The sequence below is a fragment of the Neophocaena asiaeorientalis genome, unplaced genomic scaffold (assembly GCF_003031525.2).
Source record: "Neophocaena asiaeorientalis asiaeorientalis breed wild unplaced genomic scaffold, Neophocaena_asiaeorientalis_V1.1 scaffold182, whole genome shotgun sequence".
Taxonomy (NCBI): Eukaryota; Metazoa; Chordata; class Mammalia; order Artiodactyla; family Phocoenidae; genus Neophocaena; species Neophocaena asiaeorientalis.
Window position 1 is genome coordinate 6359523 of NW_020174648.1, and position 20433 is coordinate 6379955.

At 39.1% G+C, this 20433-nt stretch overlaps 1 protein-coding gene across 4 annotated transcripts in view; it reads right to left on the bottom strand.

Annotated features, from left to right (window-relative positions):
- RABGAP1L (RAB GTPase activating protein 1 like) overlaps nucleotides 1–14869 on the bottom strand; it is a 668427-nt gene extending 653558 nt beyond the window's left edge. For all 4 annotated transcript variants that reach the window (XR_003005040.1, XR_003005039.1, XM_024758766.1 and 1 more), the window contains exon 1: nucleotides 14740–14869. The gene's annotated coding sequence lies outside the window, so the exon portion shown is untranslated. The remainder of the gene's footprint in view (nucleotides 1–14739) is intronic.
- Nucleotides 14870–20433: the final 5564 nt, after the last annotated feature.

Genomic DNA, 20433 nt, shown 5'->3' on the forward strand with positions numbered 1-20433 from the left:
CCCTGCATCAGCAGGCAGACTCTCAACCACTGCGCCGCCAGGGAAGCCCTCTTATGTATTTTAAATGGTTATATTCACCCTTCCTTAAAATGATACAGTCTTTGTAATTATTTTCATGCTACATAATGGTTCTTGGAATAGATGTATCATAACTTAGTCTCCTATTGTTGAAAATTTAAGTTGCTTCCAATATGCTGCTACTATAAATAACATTGCTCTGAATATTCTCCTGCATACACCTGTTTCTTATCTTTTTCTTTCTTTTTCTTTTTCCTGTAGTTATTTCTTTAGGATATTCTCAAAAGTGAAATTACTGAATCAAAATTTTATGAAAAGATTATGAATAGTCTAACAATTCTGGATACATCCTGCCAAATTACAATCCACTAGCAATATTTGAATATGCCTGCTTTACTAAAATCTAACATTACATATTACTATTTTCAAAAAATCTGAAATAAGTATAAAATAGTATTCCATTTTGCTTTAATAAGCATTTCTTTGATTACTGAGAAGATCTAACATTCTTCTGACAATTGCTTATAGGTTGTATTTCCTCTGCTATCAACTGTCTGTTCATTTCCTTTACCCATTTCAAAAAAAGTTTTTGTTCATTATAATAATAAAGCTTTCTGAAGTGAAGACTAAAACAGCCAACTGTCTAAAATTCTAGTCACATGGACCAAATGAAAAACTAGTTTATATCTACAATTCCCAGTGCCTTCCAGAAAATACTACAAAAATACTTTTAATGTAAACTTTCATTTTATTTATATGTATATTATCTCAAGGTTCATTTCATGGAAATCATAACTCTCATAATTAAAATTAATTAAAAAGTTGAGATGACTGAAATTTCCTGATATTAAAATAAATACCAGAAAGATCAGTTCAACCTAGTACTTGGATATGCCACAGAACTAAACTTGATCATCAAAACAGAAATCATGTTGCAGATCTAATCTCTTTAATAATCTAGAGACACCAAAAAACTCTGATTCTGCAAACAGAGTTAACTCTCCAATGCTGTCAGTAATCTTACAAACATAAATATGCACTACTGGTTTCAAGAGAAGACAGAGTAAGAAAGTAAGTAGCTCAGCAAAACTTCATCAACACCATTAGAGCAGAACTCAAAGCTCACATCAAGCTAATAGCAAGCCTTTAAATGGCAGAGATTTTAGAAGTAACCTAATTCAATCTCTTTCCTCTCCCATCCCCCACCCATTTTGCAGGGGAAGAAACCAAGGCATAATGAAGTGAAATAAACTTTCAAGATAGTCATAAAGCTACTTCGGGGAAAGAATATCTGCTTCACCCTGTAATAACAAAATTTTATTGAGTGCATTATTTGAAGCTCTAGAGATAAGAGAAGTGAAAAAACCGGTTAAGTCCTTGCTCTCAAGGAGCTTACTTGCTACTGGGGAACGGAAGAAAGGAAGGAGGGAGTGAAGGAAGGAACAAAGGAGGGAGGGAGGGAGGAAGGAAGAGAAAGGAGGAAAGGAAGGAAGTTTCTGATAGGGATAAGTATTCTGAATTAAAATACACAGGGCAACATGGCAGAGCAAGCCTAGGGCATCAAGGACCACTTCAGATGGGGTGGTGTGGGAAAGACTCAGAGAAAATTTTTTTAAAAGCTGAGATCTGAATGACAACAAGAAGTCACCAACAGGAAAATCAAAGGAGAGAGCATTCTGATTAGAGATTCTCTTATATCCAAATGTTAGTCAAGGTACAGCAGGGGGTGAAAGGGAGGGTGGCAATGCTTCTTTTGAACAAAATGTGTACCATTTAAGTATAAAAGATACTACAGATTCAATAATAAATATGGCACTAACATGATGATTTTTTTCAAATGATACACAAACTAAGATAAAATACTGTGAAAGGAAAATATCTAAATCATGATGATTTAACTTAATCTACTTTGAAAAGATACATATAGAATAATTAACCAACTTTTCAATGATCGCATTTGAAGGTGACAAAGTAAAGACACTTTAAGATTTATAGATAATTTTTTAAATTCTTAGAAGATATCAGAAGGAATCAGGACAAGATAATGCTCATAAAGATTTTCAAATACGATGGAAAATTAACATTAGTCAGAAACTTCAGTTTCCAACTTTTCTAATCCATTTTTGACACCTGCATATACAACAGCCTAAGACTTTTTTTCCAGGAAAACTATTTATATTAAAAGACACTAGGAATATTGGGCTAAGAGAATAAGATGTTTCAGTCAATAATTCTACTTTTTTAAAAAATCAGGGTTTTTGGTTTTTTTTTTTTTTTTTTTTTTTTTTTTTTCGGGGCTTTTTTTTTTTTTTTTTTTTTAGTACGCGGGCCTTTCACTGTTGTGGCCTCTCCCGTTGCGCAGCACAGGCTCTGGACGCGCAGGCCCAGCGGCCACGGCTCATGGGCCTAGCCGCTCCGCGGCATGTGGAATCTTCCCAGACCAGGGCACGAACCCACGTCTCCTACATCAGCAGGCGGACTCTCAACCACTTCGCCACCAGGGAAGCCCAGATGAGTTATTTTTAATACATGTATATTTCACTTTCCCCACTGCAATCACTGACATACATGGTTTATGCCTTATACTTCTTTACGTTCCTCCACAGCACCTAACAGAGATGTAACGAAAGGGCAAATCCCAATAGGAGTAGCAGCAGTATAGATCTCAACAGCTTGTGCACTAAAGGGGAAAAGAGAGGGGGGAAAAATACTTCATTCCTAGAAATGTCTTAACACATTATCACAAAGGAACAATTCTATAGCTCATAAACCTTGAATAAGTTGCACCCAGCTCACTGAAAAATCATTCTGTAATCAAGTAAGTCGTTTAGTACTGTCAGCATTTGAATAACTAAAAAATAAATAAAACTTTTTAAATTTAATTAAATTAAAAACCACCCAACCAGTTTATGAGGTTTTAAGCCAGACTATAGATGTTATGCCATATCTGATCCAATCTGGTTCCACCTGTCCTCCTTCACATAAAGCTACAGGCCCTCCGCATCTGTGTCTCCCATCTGAGGTCACGAGTGCTGGTGCAAAATCTCTGCCATCATTCCCCAGGTCATCCAGTTCTCCCTCACCCCATTTTTTGGTTTGCTGCTGTCAAATAAAGTTACTAATACAGAAGAAATACTGAGGATTCTGCCTTGGTAAAAGTCCTAAGAATACCTACCATCTATGGAGCACCTTCTATAACCAGGCACCTATTTCTTAACTTTTACAGAGTCTTGAGGTATTATTACTTTCATTATACAGATATATAAACCCAGAAATAAGGTTACTTACCCAAGGTCACACAGTTAATTAGTCTGTCAGGTTCAGGGTTCTTTCCTTCCCAAGAAACAGATCAATGACCATTCCATCATAAAAAGGCCAAGATAATGACAATAAGAGGCAGAGCCACCAATACAAGTGAACAAGGTCAGAAAGCAGCAAATCCAGAAAAAGGAACTCCACAATCTTTTCCAACTACTTTAAACCCACTGCCTCACAACAATTATAAGCTTGAGAAGGCCTGGAGAATGTTTTTTCACGCTGATAATCTAATTTGGAGACTACATTATTTGCTGACATCTAGCGCAAAGACTGAATTTTTATATACTCATTATTATTCATTTTAAGAAATTTTCATTTAATAAGGTTAATGATACATAGATAGATCCAATTCAGTTCTAACATAGTTTACAAAACCGTTTTAAAAGTATTATTGAAAGTCCTACTAAGTGCCAGACACAACAAGAAAGAAAGGAAGGAGGGGGAAACATTTATGAGAACTAAACAATGTGCCAGGAACTGTGTTATGTCTCCTCTACATTCATTAACTTATTCAAGATAAATAACCCTCTGCAGTAAGATTATCCCCACTTTACAGATATCATCCCCAATGCCACACAAAGCCAAGATTCAAACCAAGGAGAGACCAATTCCAGAGCCCTAAACGAAGTAGTTTTTGTTTTTTTGCATTTCTCGAAAAGCCTATAGTCTAAAGCAGAAACAGACAAGCTACAATGCAATGTTTATTAGTATCACAACAGGGAGGAAAATAGAATGCTCCAAAAGCACAGATGAGAGATTACTAACAGAGTCTATAGTCTCAGTGAAGGTTTTCAAGATGATGACATCTAGGCTGAGAGAGATCACAACTATAAGCCATCCAGAACAGAAAGACAATCTGGTCCACACTCTCTAAAACTACCTGATATCCAAATGGTCAAGAGCCCTAACTTTGATATTTTATATAAGCAAATAATTTCTAGCCAATGTTATATAGCAAAGACTGTGCTGAAATATGTCTAGTATCCCATAAAATACACAGGTCTATGTATCATATATACGAAGAAAATTAAGGTTATTCAACGCCCTTTGGAAATCAATCATTCAGGATAAACAATTTGATAACTGAACTAACAGTTTACCCTCTGGTTTTCATACTATTTCATATTAGAAAATCTTTTTAAGAAAAAACTTTAATGCCCCTGTAAATGTATACAGACCATATATTTAACCTTTTCTTGTAAGAGAGAACATGACAAACTTTCATTATTATTCTAATACTATTAGAAACACAATTGATACCCAAAGCTAAGTAGGTGCACAAGGCTGTTTTCCTTTACTATCTACAGTTTTTAGTTTTTCCTATTTCTTTGCTGCTATCATGTCAGCAATCTCACTGTTATCATCAGTATGTATATTTATGACATTTCAATTCTAAATTATTCCTTTTAATCTATTACCTTAGAAACCACAAGCATCACGTATAAAATAAAAATAAGTTCTCAGTGAGAGCTTTATTTATAAGTAACTACTTATAAAAATGATGGGGCTTCCCTGGTGGCGCAGTGGTTGAGAGTCCACCTGCCGATGCAGGGGACACGGGTTCGTGCCCCGGTCCGGGAAGATCCCACATGCCGCGGAGCGGCTGGGCCCGTGAGCCATGGCCGCTGAGCCTGCGCGTCCGGAGCCTGTGCTCCGCAACGGGAGAGGCCACAACAGAGAGAGGCCCGCGTACCGCAAAAAAATAAAAATAAAATAAATATAAAAATGATATCTACTTTGGGGTTTTTGCATGTTTCAGAGAGATGAGGAGCTGCCACTGGGTCTATATAAGTTAAGAGTTATAACTTCAAATTTTCATACCTCTATTTAAGATGTCTCTCTTGCCTTCTTTAAACTCAACTCAGATATTCCAAGCAACCTCACCTGAAACCCCAGACCAGGTTACATAACCTTCTGAAGCTTTCTGTAAGACATATCCTAAGCTGCCCCATCCTTGCTACACGCCACTACTGCATTTGCATGTTTCTCCAGTATGACTGTCAGCTCCTTAACAGTCTCTTATCTCTCCTTCTCTAGCACTGAACCCATTCTCTGCCTTATAAATGCTTGCTGAATAAAACAATGTCAGAGGGCTTCCCTGGTGGCGCGGTGGTTGAGAGTCCGCCTGCCGATGCAGGGGATGAGGGTTCGTGCCCCGGTGTGGGAAGATCCCACGTGCCGTGGAGCGGCTGGGCCCGTGGGCCATGGTTGCTGAGCCTGCGCGTCCGGAGCCTGTGCTCCGCAACGGGAGAGGCCACAACAGTGAGAGGCCCGCGTACCGCAAAAAAAAAAAAAAAAAAAAAAAAAAAAAAAAAAAAAAAAAAGAAAAAAAAAACAAAGGAAAAAAAAGCCAAAAAAAAAAACAGGGAAAAAAAGAAAAAAAAAAAAAAAAAAAAAAAAGGGGCCCCCCCAAAAAAAAAAAAAAAAAAAAAAAAAAAAAAAAAAAAAAACAATGTCAGAGAATGAAACCAACGGTATAAAGAGCCATAAAACCATAACACTCCATACAGTGAAAACGAACTTTCATACTCATAATGATTAACTTTCTTCTGAAAATACACACTTAGGAAATATAAACTTGAGGGAAAATCACAAGAAAAGTATTAAGCACAAGCATGTGACAACATACTATTAAGCTGTTTTACCCACTGCACCCTCAAAAAAATCTGTTTATCTTGGGGGGGAAGAAAGCAAAATACATAACTATATTTTTCCCAGGCAACCATATACTTTTTTCCACCCTAAGTTCAAAAAAACCTGACATTTAAGGAATGGTGATTATTAATTGTCCAAGCTAAAAGAGAAGTTTTTTTGGGTGTATCTAGCTATTTTGAGGTGTTAAAATAAAATAAAAGTCACCCATTACAAACAGCCATAGATCTTGATGTTGGAAGGCTCTCAGAGGTCATCTAATGCCATTTATATACTCCTCCTCATTGCAGAAAGAGTTCAGGTTGGTAGAGAGCATCCAATCCACTTTTCATTCAATACACTCTACATTTTTGCCTCCGTTTGTCTTTCCCTCACGGATCCTCTGGACCCACGCAAAACATGTCTTCTGCCTTGCAGATAGCAGCCTTTCAAAATCCATTTTATTTTGCTCTACTTATTTTATTTTACGGTTTGACTTATTTTAGTGATTAAAAGTAATATACATGCTTATCTATTTCAATGACTTCTTTGGCTTCTCAAAAATTATCCAGTAAAACGAAAACACCAGGCATGTTTATAGGTGTTCCTTTGTAAACCTTACCTTTTTGGTCCTCATAACCACCCTATGAAATAGGCAAGGCAAGTATCATCAACCCTATTTAATGAATCATCAATACAGAGTAGTAGTTGAGAGTCACTATGAGGCAAATTTAGAAGTAAGAGACCTGCCTCTTATGAGCTGTGTGATCATAAGTTACTTTCTCTAAGCCTGTTCCCTCATCTGCAAACTGGGAATGACATTATAATAGTTCCCACCTTAGATAGTTTTTGCAAAAATTAACTAGATAATGCATATTATCTTATATAATAACTGACACATTCAAAACTCAATAATGTTAGTTTATTATTATTATGCAAAGAGAAAAAAACCATGGCAAGTCACTTACGCTCTCAGAATCTCATAGCAGCACTAGAGCAGGAACTAAGGTCTTCCGTTCTATCCACCTTGTCTTCCACAAAACCAAAAAATGTTTTTAGTTATATTTGCAGCTTAAAGATGATTTTTTTTTTCCATTCCCTTTGGCCAACCAAAGTTTCTAAAATCTACTATTATCATGCTCCTCATCCAAATGAAATTCTCACAAGTACAAAAATTGCTAGAATTCTCTATCTAGAAAAGTAAATTCTCAGTGGAGCATAATAAAGTTCTACTACATCTAGCATGCAAACATAATGAAATTTACAAGCAAAATGAGAAGTATCATATTAATTGCTAAACAAACTGGTTTCTCCAACCTACTATTGTTAGATTATCTTTTAAAACTTTTATCTGATATTTTCAAATGGTAGAGATTGCTATTTTAGTGTTTGTGAAACCAAGTGCAACAGGAGAAACCTGTTTCATCTATTGAAACTATTGACAAGGGCTTCCCTGGTGGCGCAGTGGTTGAGAGTCCGCCTGCCGATGCAGGGGACACGGGTTCATGCCCCAGTCCGGGAAGATCCCACATGCCATGGAGTGGCTAGGCCCGTGAGCCATGGCCGCTGAGCCTGCGCGTCCAGAGCCTGTGCTCTGCAATGGGAGAGGCCACAGCAGTGAGAAGCCCACGTACCGCAAAAAAAAAAAAAAAAAAAAAAAAACTATTGACAAAATTGACAAGAAATATAAAACACATGTCAGAATTTTTAAAAATTAGAACACCCCATTGTTCATAGCAGCACTATTTACAATAGCCAAGACATGGAAGCAAACTAAATGTCCATTGACAGATGAATGGATAAAGAAAATGTAGTATATATACACAATGGAATATTACTCAGCCATAAAAAAGAATGAAATAATGCCATTTGCACCAACATGGATGGACCTGAAGATTATCATACTAAGTGAAGTAAACCAGACAGAGAAAGACAAATATCATATGATATCACTAATATGTGGAATCTAAAAAGTGATAAAAATGAACTTATTTACAAAACAGAAATAGACTCACAGACATGGAAAACAAACTTTTGGTTACCAAGGGGAAAAGGGAGGGGGGAAGGAGGGATAAATTGGGAGTTTGGGATTAACATATACACACTACTATATATAAAATAGATAAACAACAAGGACCTACTATATAGCACAGGGAACTATATTCAATATCTTGTAATAATCTATAATGAAAAGAATCTGGAAAAGAATATATATATACATATATATATATACATATGTATAACTGAACCACTTTGCTGTATACCTGAAACTAACACTTTTTAAATCAACTATACTTCAATTTGAAAATTAAATAAAATAGGGGACTTCCCTGGTGGTCCAATGGTTAAGAATCCACCTTCCAATGCAGGGGTCGTGGGTTCAATCCCTGGTTGGGGAACTAAGATCTCACGTGCTGCAGGGCAACTAAGCCCATGTGCCACAACTACTGAGCCCGCGCACCACAACAAAAGATCCCACATGCCGCAACTAAGACCCAATGCAGCCAAATAAAATAAATACATAATTAGAGGCCTAGACTCATTAGTGAAAAATTAAGCTGCCTAACTCATGCATAAAAATTTTATAGGTTCACTACTATTGGCAAACAGGTGGTCCTAGGATTTAAATAGTAACATCTAATCTCATTTTTCCCATTAATGTTAACCAGGAAGCTTGGGTTAGTGTTAGAATCAATTCTAGAATATTGAGAGGAAAAAATGGATGGAGGAAAGAAGACATTAACTGAATTACAATTTAGTACCAACTTGATAGGCAGTAATACATCTTTGCATAGGAAGACTAGGACAAAGTCAAATCAAAATATTGTTCCACATTTGACCACTAACAGCAGGGCAAAATATGAGACAAAGATTTTAAATGAAAGAATACAGTCCATGAGAGAAGATCTTTGTGGAAATAAAATAATAAATGAATACGGTCTGATGGCTATTAGCTGCTGAGACAACAAAATCACTATAAAACAACCTAAGAAACCATACTATCTGCCAGTATATGTATAGTCTCCCATCAATGGTTGACTTTTCACTAAACTAAAATATAATTTATTCAAAGTGTCATACCAAGATAAATTTACTAAAGAGAAACTATTCAAGGAAATACCTAATATCCCCTGTAACAACCATTTGCATTTATACAATGCTCCTAGCAAGGGGACTCAAAAATGACAAAGTACATCTTGAAGCACAGAATAAATACTCTACATTGTTTATCAAAAACTAGTGTTACATGTCTCTTAAACCTTCAAAACTGAAAACCACAAGTTTGTATTTTTACTAAAAATAGTGTTTGTTATTTGCATCCCCTCTGGTGAAGTTTGATTTTTAAAGTCCTGTAATTTTGCCTACTGCTGATAATGAGGGAAGAATATGGGTGTACATAATACACAGGGTAAGGGAGAGGTTGAGAAATCCTTCACTGGTACATGAATGAATTCTACACTTCCCTTTTAAAATGTGCTAGTTTTCTGGAAATGTGACATTCAAAAAATCCCTTTGGGTTTGCATTATTTTCATATTTGTGACTTGAAAGATAGTCTTCAAAGAGCCAGACCACTTATTTTTAGTCATTTACCAGGTAGACTGTGTTTTCGCCATAAATTCCAACAGCTAGTAGGTGGGGTGTGTGTTATACGTACATATAAACACACACATCCATGTGCATGTGTATATATTTAGAAAAATGTTTGCATAGTTTAAATTAAGGACATCAACATCACACTTTGTATCACAAAAAAATGATGTTAGAAAATTTGGAAGAATTTTAATAAACTCAACTTGTAAAACCTAACACGTCTTAAAAAAAAAAAAAACCCACCTCTGTGCTGACATGATTAGCTACACCATTCAAATGGTGCGAGGTATCTGAAGCATGCTGCATCTAAATTCTTATCATGCTATTTGGGGTGTGCTATTTTGTGGAAAGGTTCATATGAAACTGCTAAAACCTAAAGTAACAGGACAATATACTTTACATATCAGAAGTTGAAATAAATGAGGAAAACAGTATGGCAAAGACATAATTCACATTTATTTTGGAACCAAAGCTCATCCCAAAAATTCCTTGTCAACCATCCAAAGGTAGCCCAGCTTTTTACCAACCAAGCAGCTTTTTACTATAGCAACTTCATTACCAAGATTACCGAAATTTTCCACACACTTCTAGCAGTCTGTATGTGTTGTTACCTGGGCAACATTCAAAAAGGGCTTTTAGCTTTATGGAACTGGTAGGTCAAAGAGAAGTAAAGCTTCTTCAAATTGACTGTGCATCATTTTAATTAGAAGCTGTGAGTATGAAATCATCAACAGACAGAAAACCTTGAGAACTACCACCAGAGCTTCAATTTGATGAACAGACACAACTTACTGTCATTTGTCTTCACTTCTAGCCACCTAATTCCCCTGTGGAACAAAGCAAGCTCCATCCAAGACTTCAAAACATCTCCAGTCATACAGGCTGTCAAAGACATAAATGCTGAAATCAAAGGAACTTCTTTGAGTAAAGAATCTATCCTTCACAACTGGCTATAGTATGAAATACTCTACTTTGCTGCCCTAAATTCTGAAAAGCAGTCAGCTCAGCTGTGGATCTGTATAAACTGCCTTTCTGCCTAAACCAAACCTGCCTCCAAAAATTAAGATCCAGTCATTTAGAAAGCACATTTTTAAAGATGCTTTGAAAAGACTTTCAAAACTGCTTCCTGTACTGCTACAGCCAATTTGATGCTGTCTATTTGGCCAAACAAAAAATAATGGCATCTCCTTACAAAGAAAATATTTTCCCTTTCTTTCCAACAGTTTTAGGATTGATAAACTCAAGGTTGTTTCTCTTACACTAATAATTTTTCCCTCAGCTTTTACTCTAAAGATACTTAAGTGTTCTCTGGGTCATAGTCTAATCAGGAGCACAACATACGAAGCTTACTTAACATTAAGAAGTACTAGATGACTCCAGAGACAAAAATGAAAGACGAGTTGAAAAGCAGAAAGGAAAACTGGCCTTCAAGGCTCTTCACCATCTGGTACTGACTCTTTCTTGCCTAGCTCTTTCCCTCCATACCTTTGATTGCCCTGGCCTCTGGCCCAGAAAGGCCTTTCTCTATGTACTATTTGTCCTATTTCCACATGTCCAAATCCTACCCATTCTTCAAAGCATGGTTTAAATGTCACTTCTTCCCATATCCTTACAACTAAAAGTAATCTCTCCCTCCTCTCTCTAACTTGTACTGCCTTATCTTTATCTCTTTAGTACACATTACTTTCTGCCTTACATTATCTTTGTTTCCATATTTAATCCCCCACGTAAGCATAATGCCTCACGGTCAAGGTTCATGCCTTATTCATCTCTATTCAAACTGCTTAACACAATGTCTTACATATATTAAACACTCTAATTGAGCTACATGAAAGGGTTGGGTTAGGAAAAGAGATAAGTCCACTAGAAACAACTCCAGATTAGGAGTCCCCAGACCTGGCTTTGCTAATGACTAGCTATGTGACCTTGAACTTCAATCTTTTAGTGTGTTCATCCACAAAGTGAAGAGGGTGAACTAAACCAGTTTTTAACTATAAACTGTTATCCATTATCTGGCTGTAAAATCAATTTGGGTGCCAAAACCCAGCATTTTTTAATAAAATGAAATAGAATAGAAAATACCAAAGTGTGTTGTAGGCAGTGCTGTGGTATGCTGTAAATGTTTAACTGGCTATCCAAAGGAGAGAGAAAAGCTCTGAACTGTAACATTTGCAGGTGTCCCTGGTGTAAATACTCCCACCAGGGCCAATTTCAAGCTACACATGGGGTTCCATGGGAAGAGAGGCAGGATTGCACTTACAAGCCAACTGATGAGACAGCTCCAGCAAGGTCCTGAAAAGATAAGTATTGTTTCACCAAACTTTTCTTTCAACTGTGTGTGTGTGTGTGTGTGTGTGTGTGTGTGTGTGTGTGTGTGTGTGTTGAATCAGGGTATAAGATGTATTTCTTACTGTGAGCCACAGTCAAAACAGTTCATGAATGTTCAGCTAAGCAATCTCCTAGTCTCTCTTCCATGTATGCTACACAATGCAATACATCTCACTCTTAGTTACATATGTAATCTCTTCACCACCAAAATTGATATGTCTCTTCAAAAATGAGAGTAACAGAGGTGCCTATTGATACCGCCAGAAGGCAAATTACAGGGAGTGGAAATTTGTCTTAGGAAGTATTAGCAAAAGGCCAAGGTTCTCAGCCTTTGTTCAGTTACAACTGAGGGCTACAACACCCTACTAGTAGCAATGGCCCATTTAGCAAAGGGTTAGGAGAAAGAGGAGAGGAAAAGGAAATATAGTATGAAAAAAGGGCCATGTAATTGTGATATGTGCCCATTCCCCCACTCCACTAAGAACCTGGGTACAGAGAAAACCAGTGCTGTAAAAAAAGGCAATTTCCATACCTGGTGTTTCCCTGTCAAATTCTCCAGCACAAGCCTGCACTGAGAATCCCCTACTACTGAAATTAAGTTTTTGCCATGGACTAGAGACATGTAGTACTTGTTGAACTTAGAAGAGGCAAGGGGGAAAATAGTACAGCAAACAGTTGTTAGACTTGATATTCTGGGAAAACCAGGCTTTTATTGAAAAAAATACTTTATTTTCTTCTTATTTAAGCTTACTAAACTGGGTGAGAAGGGAAGTTTCTTGAATATATTTTTGGCTGTACTATGTCTATCACAACACAGTCTGTAGCCAGATTTTTCATGAGTGTTTATAAAGAATTGTGTTTTCTATTTTTAAGGTTATTTAGAAAACAAGAAGGCTCAGAATTTCAAGTGGGCTAATAATCTTAGCCCAAATCTAACTCCAAATCAACTCAATATATGCCTATAAGTTTCCCAGGAAAATCCCAAAAATTACACCAAAAAACACCAAAAGATGACAAAAAGAAGTCAGCAAGAGCACAATCTTGCAATACTCAAGTATGGCATCCTATCTGTTGAATGAGTGCAATATGGAAAGTAAATGAAGTATGAAAAAGAGAATGTTGAGATACAAGTTCTGCTTAATTCCATTAACTATTCCTTATTAGGGTCCACTGATAGGTACTTATACCTAATTTCAAATATTGACCATAAAGTGAAAATTATTAACCACTCTGAAAAACCAAGAGTCAGGTCAAGCAATGTCTTTCTCCATGCTCACAATATTAAACCTCTCCTTAAAAACTGAGTATGTTTTGGGACTTCCTTGGTGGTCCTATAAAGACTACATCCACTTCTCTCCAGATGACTTGTTAATACATAATACCAGGGCACATTTTGACGGGATTTAATAGAGACATCAGTCTAACTCAGTCTCAACTAACTCCCCTACCAAGCGAGCATTTAATACAATTTGAAGATAATGCATACATTAAATTCATCTGGTCTTTCTCCTTTGTAATTTCATTGTCAGTTTCACATGGAACTTTGTTGAGATAACGAATCACAGGCCAGTTTTCCAGTAGGAGCAACTTGTGGACCAATATTTTCCATGCACAAAATCCACTTCCAACTTGACCACAAGCAAACTTCATGTTTGTATCTCCTGACATCATACTGGATATTCTACAGAAGTGCAGCAGAAGCCACATATAAACACTATTATGAGAAAAGTCAGAAGGTTTTCACGATATCGTGTTGTCAGAATCGTTAAGAAGCAACTACTTACCTCCCACCATGTACAAGATAATTTAAATGTATTTTTAAAAATCCCTAAACCTTCCCGTACCAAAAATGCAGACCCTGAAATCAGTTTCCAGTCAGCGCTGAAATCTGTCAGGCAAGCAAAGTTCTCCTTACCGTTAGCATAATGAGGTTGACAATTCTTATCACTTACATGAAACCCTCAGTTCTGCAAGTGACCAGGTGAATTTTGGTACATTTTCTAAGATGATCCTGAGAAGTATAAGAAGAATACACAAGCACCTGGACACACTGCCCTGGGATCAGAAACTAACCCTGTCGGTCCAGTCCCCTAGCACCCGGACACCTCCCACTGGCCAGTGGCCCCTTTCCACATGCTGACGCACTGCCCAGTCCTGCACCGTTGGCGACCAGTGCAAACTACTAGCCCAGTCTCAGAAACTTTGACTCAGTTATCAGTACACTGAGCACCCACAACCTGGACGGGGGTTGTTTGGCATGGCCAGGCGGTCAACTTTGAAGCGGGGCATTTCTTGCGAGTAGAGATCTCCCCAGGACGCAGCCTAACCCATCCAGCAAAACCACAAGCATCAACAGCAGGAGAGGAGCAAAGACCCGGGCGGAGACAGGGGGAGCGCGAGGGCAAGACGCGGTCACGAACAGATGCCTGAATGTGGGTAAGAAAATAACCTAACCACACGCCCCCCGGACGTGGGGCTGCTGGGACTGAGAACCCGGCAGCAGGCACGGCGCAGCAGCGGGCGGCAGCGGCGGAGGCGGCGGCGATGTCAGGAGGGCACAGCTGGAAACGAGCTCCCAAGTCACCAACCCCGCCCCCAGGTGAGGGGAGCCGACCCCGACAGCCGGCCCGCCCGGGCCGCGAAGAGCCGCCGCCCGGGAGAACCGCGATGTCCGGGAAGCCACCGACAGTCCCGAACCCTCCCCGAGTCTTCCTCCCGAGGTCCTCTCGCATCCCGTCCCGGGCCTGGCCCCCACCGCTACCCTCCCCGGCTCGCCCCGGCGCCAGCACCCCCAGCCCGGCTCCGGGTCTCTTGTCTGCCCGCCGGCCCCTAGGAGGCCGCCCTCACCTCACCTCCTCACGTCTCCGCGGGCAGGGCCGGAACAACTCTGCCAGGCACCCGGGTCCCACCCGCCGCCCCGCGCTCTGCGACCGGGCCCGTCCCGTTCACTCCGCCGCCGCCAGAGCCCTGGGAGGGCGGAGGGAGCAGGGCGGAGTGAGCGGAGAGCGGAGGGGAGGAGGACCGCCCGGCAGGAAGAGGCGAGGGAGGGGGCGGTCCGGGGAGGAGGAGGAGGAGGCGGTGGCGAGTCGGGAGCGCGCGCGTCTGGGCCCCTCGGCGCGGCGTGCGCGCTCCTGAGGGTGGAGGCGCCTTCTCTGCCCTGGGCGGCGGGCGCGCACGCGCGTACACGTCCCCGCGTGGCCGTGGTAGGGTTAGGGCCCGCGAGTGAAGACCCGGCCGACCTGGCTTGTTACGAGTAGGAACAGGCGAAGGGGCTGGATGCGCTCGGGGCGCTTCAGAACCTCCCGGAGGGTAACCGCGCCGTGAGCCAGCCCGCGCGGGTTAGCTGAGGCCGTCCCCGAGCCCAGAGCGAGTCGGGCTGAAGCCCTGCCCGGCGGTTACCGAGCTCTTAGATAATTCTGAGTTTGGGGCGATTGTGTTCTTGCTCATAAACCTGGCTTACATATATTTTCATTCTTAATAATGCCCAGTAATCCTCAGGGAAGTCACCTTTTAAAGAATACTAACTTTTCTCGCCAGTTACTCTTTTCTGTGCCTCTTTCAAGGTGTCTTGTGCACTTACGAAGTGCTCCCTTGCCGGTTCGTTCTGTGAGACTCAGGGGAGATCGAAGAGGAAAATAACCTGCGTGGAATGAACAGGAAGCACTATTATGTATTTATGAAGAAAACGTACCCTCATTTGCACCTTTTTATCCTTTGGGGTCATAAATTTGGGGGCACAAACTACTAGAAATAAAATAAGCTAACTCTTTTTCATCTACTAATATTGTACTGATCCTTCAACTGTGGATATCCTCCTTCCCAGATAGTGCAAGCAAAAATGACCAGGCAATTTTCTGAATTTCCTTAGCACGTTGTTTCTATAGGTTTGTGGCGCCGAATATACTCACCCTTACCTGGGTAAATCTGTGCAATACTTTATCCCACTAGAGAATCTTTGAGGCCCTGCTTCATTCATGTTTATCTTCCACCATGCCTAGCATAGTGTCTGACTCATAGAAAGTACTCTATAAATGTTATCGTATGTATAAGTGAATATATTGCAGCAAGAGTTAAGTGTATGTCCAATGATTTCTGATCTAGAGTGACTTCTTTAGTTTAAAATTCTCCCTCTGTCCTACCTCAATTCCCCTGCACTCATTTCCCCACCTAGATCCAAAAGCTACCTGAGAAATATGACATTTGTCCAAAGAGCCCTCTCAAGTTCTACACACACACACACACACACACACACACACACACACACCCCACACACACACACTGTGCCCTCCACCACGCCTTTTTTCTAATTTAAATGTTTATAGATGTTGGGACATATTAAGTGTTGCAACTGTTTTGTGTTTCCCCTACCTGATGGGCTTCTTTAAGCTGTGTAAGAGACTACCTAGCTCTGGGCCTGACGCAATAAATGCTGGTCTTTTGATATTTAATAAAGTTAAATATAACTCAAAACATCTGTATCTATTAATAAATAAGCCAACAACTATGTACTTAGCCTCTACTAAACGAAATACTAGTAAAGTTACACTGGACACCATAAGAAAGTCAATAGATGAAAAAGACAGTTTCTGCCTTCTGATATCTGCTAACCAGAAAAAAGCTTTCTGAGAAAAATGGCAACACTGTGATAATTATCTGCATTCAATAAGAAACAGCCCCTGAAAAAGGAAATAAAATTTTTAAATCACAAGTCCAAAATAAGTTTAGTGTTCCCAAATTCATTACCACATGCCTTCGGCAGCAATAACAGTGTCCACCATTGGCTGTTGCCAGTTAATTCTCCTATTAAAGTGGAGCATAACAGCCAAGTCACTATTATAGGATCGTTGATGTGCCAGCTTGCTACAAGGCAAAGAACTCTGTCCCATGGCCACATGTTACACCTCTAGTCACCAGGGGTCATTCTGTAAAACCGAGCTGTTCCTCACAATAGAACTTGGATAAGAGATGTCACAAGAGAACCTAGATAAGAGACAAGTCACAAGAGAACCTAGATAACAGACAGTGAAGGTGATTTGGTACAAACTCATCCTCACTACCAGAAAAACAGTTCTAAGTACATTGCAAAGAACTAATAACAAAGCATTCTTCCTATAATGTGTGATGCTCACTTCTCTCCCCACTATGGCTTTCTTAGTATTAAGCATACACTAGCAGCCCTGGTCCATGAAAGGACTGAAGCTCTTACTTTGAGGGGAGGTGTTATAAAATGTTCTAACATGATTCATAACATGACAGAAACTGGTGTCCTAGGTCCAGATCTAACCCACAAATGCATTTTGTTTGGCCTGCATGGTGCTTAAAAAATTAGCCAAAGTTAAAAGCCAGAAGATTTCACATGCTTTTTGGGGTTCTTTTTAAAAAGTGGAAGATTTGGAAACTGTGGGCTTACATTTTCACATGAGGACAGTAAGCTACAGGACATGCTTTGTCTCTTTTACAAAGTCTTTACATTCCTTATTGTACCTTACACTGCTCTGTTTCCTTCATGTGGGTCTGCAATTCCCAATTTAAAATATAATACTGTATCAAAAACTGGAAACAAGTTCAACTTTGAACAAAAATGTTAGAGTTTAAACTATGGTATTTAATGGAGTAGAATATTATTATATTGCGTTTATAATGAGCACTATTGGTTGACTCCCACCCAAGTGTGCATTTCTACCCCTCTGCAATTGTAAGTTAGCTAATGATTTGAATGGGAACAGGCCCAGCTCCAGCTCCAAGTGTAGACCCTAACTGAGGTACGTAATCAGCCTAATCAGGTCCTCACCTGACTCTGTCAGTGATAGACACTAACACAAGTCTAAATTGGTCCAGTTATTAAGGAAGGCCAGATCTTGTGTTTGTTGGGAGAAGAAAAGTCCTCTCTCTCTCTCTCTCTCTGTCTCTCTTTGTCTCTCTTTGTCTCTCTCTGCCTGGTGTGATGGATGCATGTGAGTCCCATAGTTATTGTAGGCACTTTGCTACCATAAGGGCAGCCAGCCTGTGGATAAAGCTGACACATGGTGCAAGAGCTCGAACCCAGATTGAAACCTACCACCTTCCTCTGGATTTAGTAATTTCCCTGAGCCAATAAATTTTCTTAGCTACTTAAGAAAGTTCGAATTTGGCTTTTTATTACTTGCAGCCAAAGCTAAAATTTCCATGCATGTTACAGAAGAAAAGGCTGTAGTTGCATTATTTGACTCTTCTAAGGATACACTTCCCATGGGATGAATAGGTAACAACATACGTGATAAAATTTTACAGGGTCTTGAAAGGAACTTCACCACCATCACCCCAAAATCCTTCCCTGACTAGGTTACCTTATGCCTTAGAATCCTTCACTATACTTTTTTTAAAACTTTGACTTCAGTCCTATGCCCTATTTAAATCAACTTACCCTGAGAAGAGCAATTCATGATTCTAATCAGTAATCTTGTATAAATGAGTTTATCATACGGTTTTTGAGTGGTTTTTTTACTAGTGGGAAGATAGAAAAAGAGACAATGGGAACCTGAGGAAGGAAGGAATCACAGAGAGAGCGAAGATGTAATAGAAGAAACTACAGATATAGAAGATAAATTCTTATATTTCACAGTTCTATGCAGGGCTGAAATTCAGGCAAATCATACTAAGCCTATATGATAAATCAAACCAATATTATAATCACCCTTTTAAGACTGAATAAGAACAAAATCAAACAATATGTATATAAGGATCAGAAAATTTCCTCAGCAGTAGAAGAGGCAAGCAGAGCCATAAATATCTCTCTGAAGAAGAAGAGCTGATGTACTACTTTTGTGATTCGATAAGAAATGAAAAGGATATCTACCAAAAACTATTCCCATACCTTGTGGCAGGAGTCTGAAATTCACTTCACTATCAGAGTCCTTTTCTTGGTCTGGGGCAGTGATCCTCATTAATGTATAACAAAGTCACCTTGGGAGTTTATTTTTTAAATGCAGACTTCTATACTTAACCCCGAAGAGATTCAGTAACTCTGGGATGAGACTTAGGACTTGTTTTATTTTAACTTTTTATTACAAAAAATGTTTAAGCACATAAAAAGTAGAGAGAATAGTATAATGTCTTTATGTGCCGATCATTCAGCTTGAACAATTATCACCATATGGCCAATCTCCTCTTCCCTACCCCTCACATGGATTTCACCTATAAAAAAAAGATAAATATATATTTCATTATATAGTTCTAAAAGGTAAGGATTATTTTTTTTTGCAATCAATAAAATCCAGAATGTGGGAAACTCTACAGGACAAACCACCAAGTTCCTTCAACAAATATATTGCATAAATAAAAATAGGAAGGAGGATATGCTTCAATTGCTTGAATCTTCATTTTGTTTGTTTTTTAACAGCTTCATGCAGTATAACTGCCATACAATGAACTCTACATATGTAAAGTATACAATTTGACAAGTTTTGACATATGTATACACCTGTGAAACCATCACAACAGTTAGGACAGCAAACGTATTTATCTCCCAAAAAAGTTTCCTTGTGCCTCTTTGTAAGTTCTCTCTCCTATTCCCCCACCCTCAGGCAACCACTGATCTTCTGTCATTCTAGATTAGTTTGCATGTAGAGTTTTCTATAAATAGAATCACACAATAGGTATTCTATTCCGTGTTGCTTCTTTCGCTCAGTGGAATTATTCTGAGATTCATCCTCACTGTTCATGTATCAATAACCATTGCTTTTTAGTCTTCCAGCCTCACGACATGCTTCCAGTTCCAGTATCCACGTGAGCCATTGGACTTCAGCATGTACTTGGCTTCAGCTCCCTCTAATACTCCATTTTTCTGTTTTCCTTTTTCTAAAACCTGGCAATTTCCCCTTTCTTGATTTCAAAATATTGAAATTGTCAACGTATATTTTTTTCACTTTTTTACATTATTATCTAGCATGTTTATATTTTTGGAAAGGTAGAGAATCTTTGTCAGCCAACTTTTGACTTTGCCATTTTATTCTGAATTTGATTAATTTTTAACTTTTTTTAAAACTCCTTTTTAACAATATAAAGAAACTATTGAAAAGGAACTCTATTTTTTAACAGTGTAAAGAAACTATACAAAGAGGGGAGCCTGCCTCTGTGTTGATGTGATGTCAGCCATTTTAGCAGAGTTCTTGCTCCCTGATGAATTCCTGACCCCAGGCATGCAAACATAGCTTTGGCAGTGACCCCAAGTTCCCCTGAAGTACTTGCCAGAGGACTAGAATTTAGATTTTGGACATATAAGAAATATTCTTTTTTTGGCCATGTGGCACGTGGGATCCTAGTTCCCCAACCAGGGATTGAACCTGTGCTCCCTGCAGTGGAAGCATGGAGTCCTAACCACTGGACTGCCAGGGAAGTCCCAGAAATATTCCTTAAATACATGTGTTTTGTATTTATTCCTTAAATACATATGTTCTAAGCAACTTCAAAAATTACAAATACTTTCATGGGAAATCCACCCTCTCCACCACCTCCCAGCCCTCCCCCAAGACATTATTATTATTATTTTTTTTTTTTTTTTTTTTTCA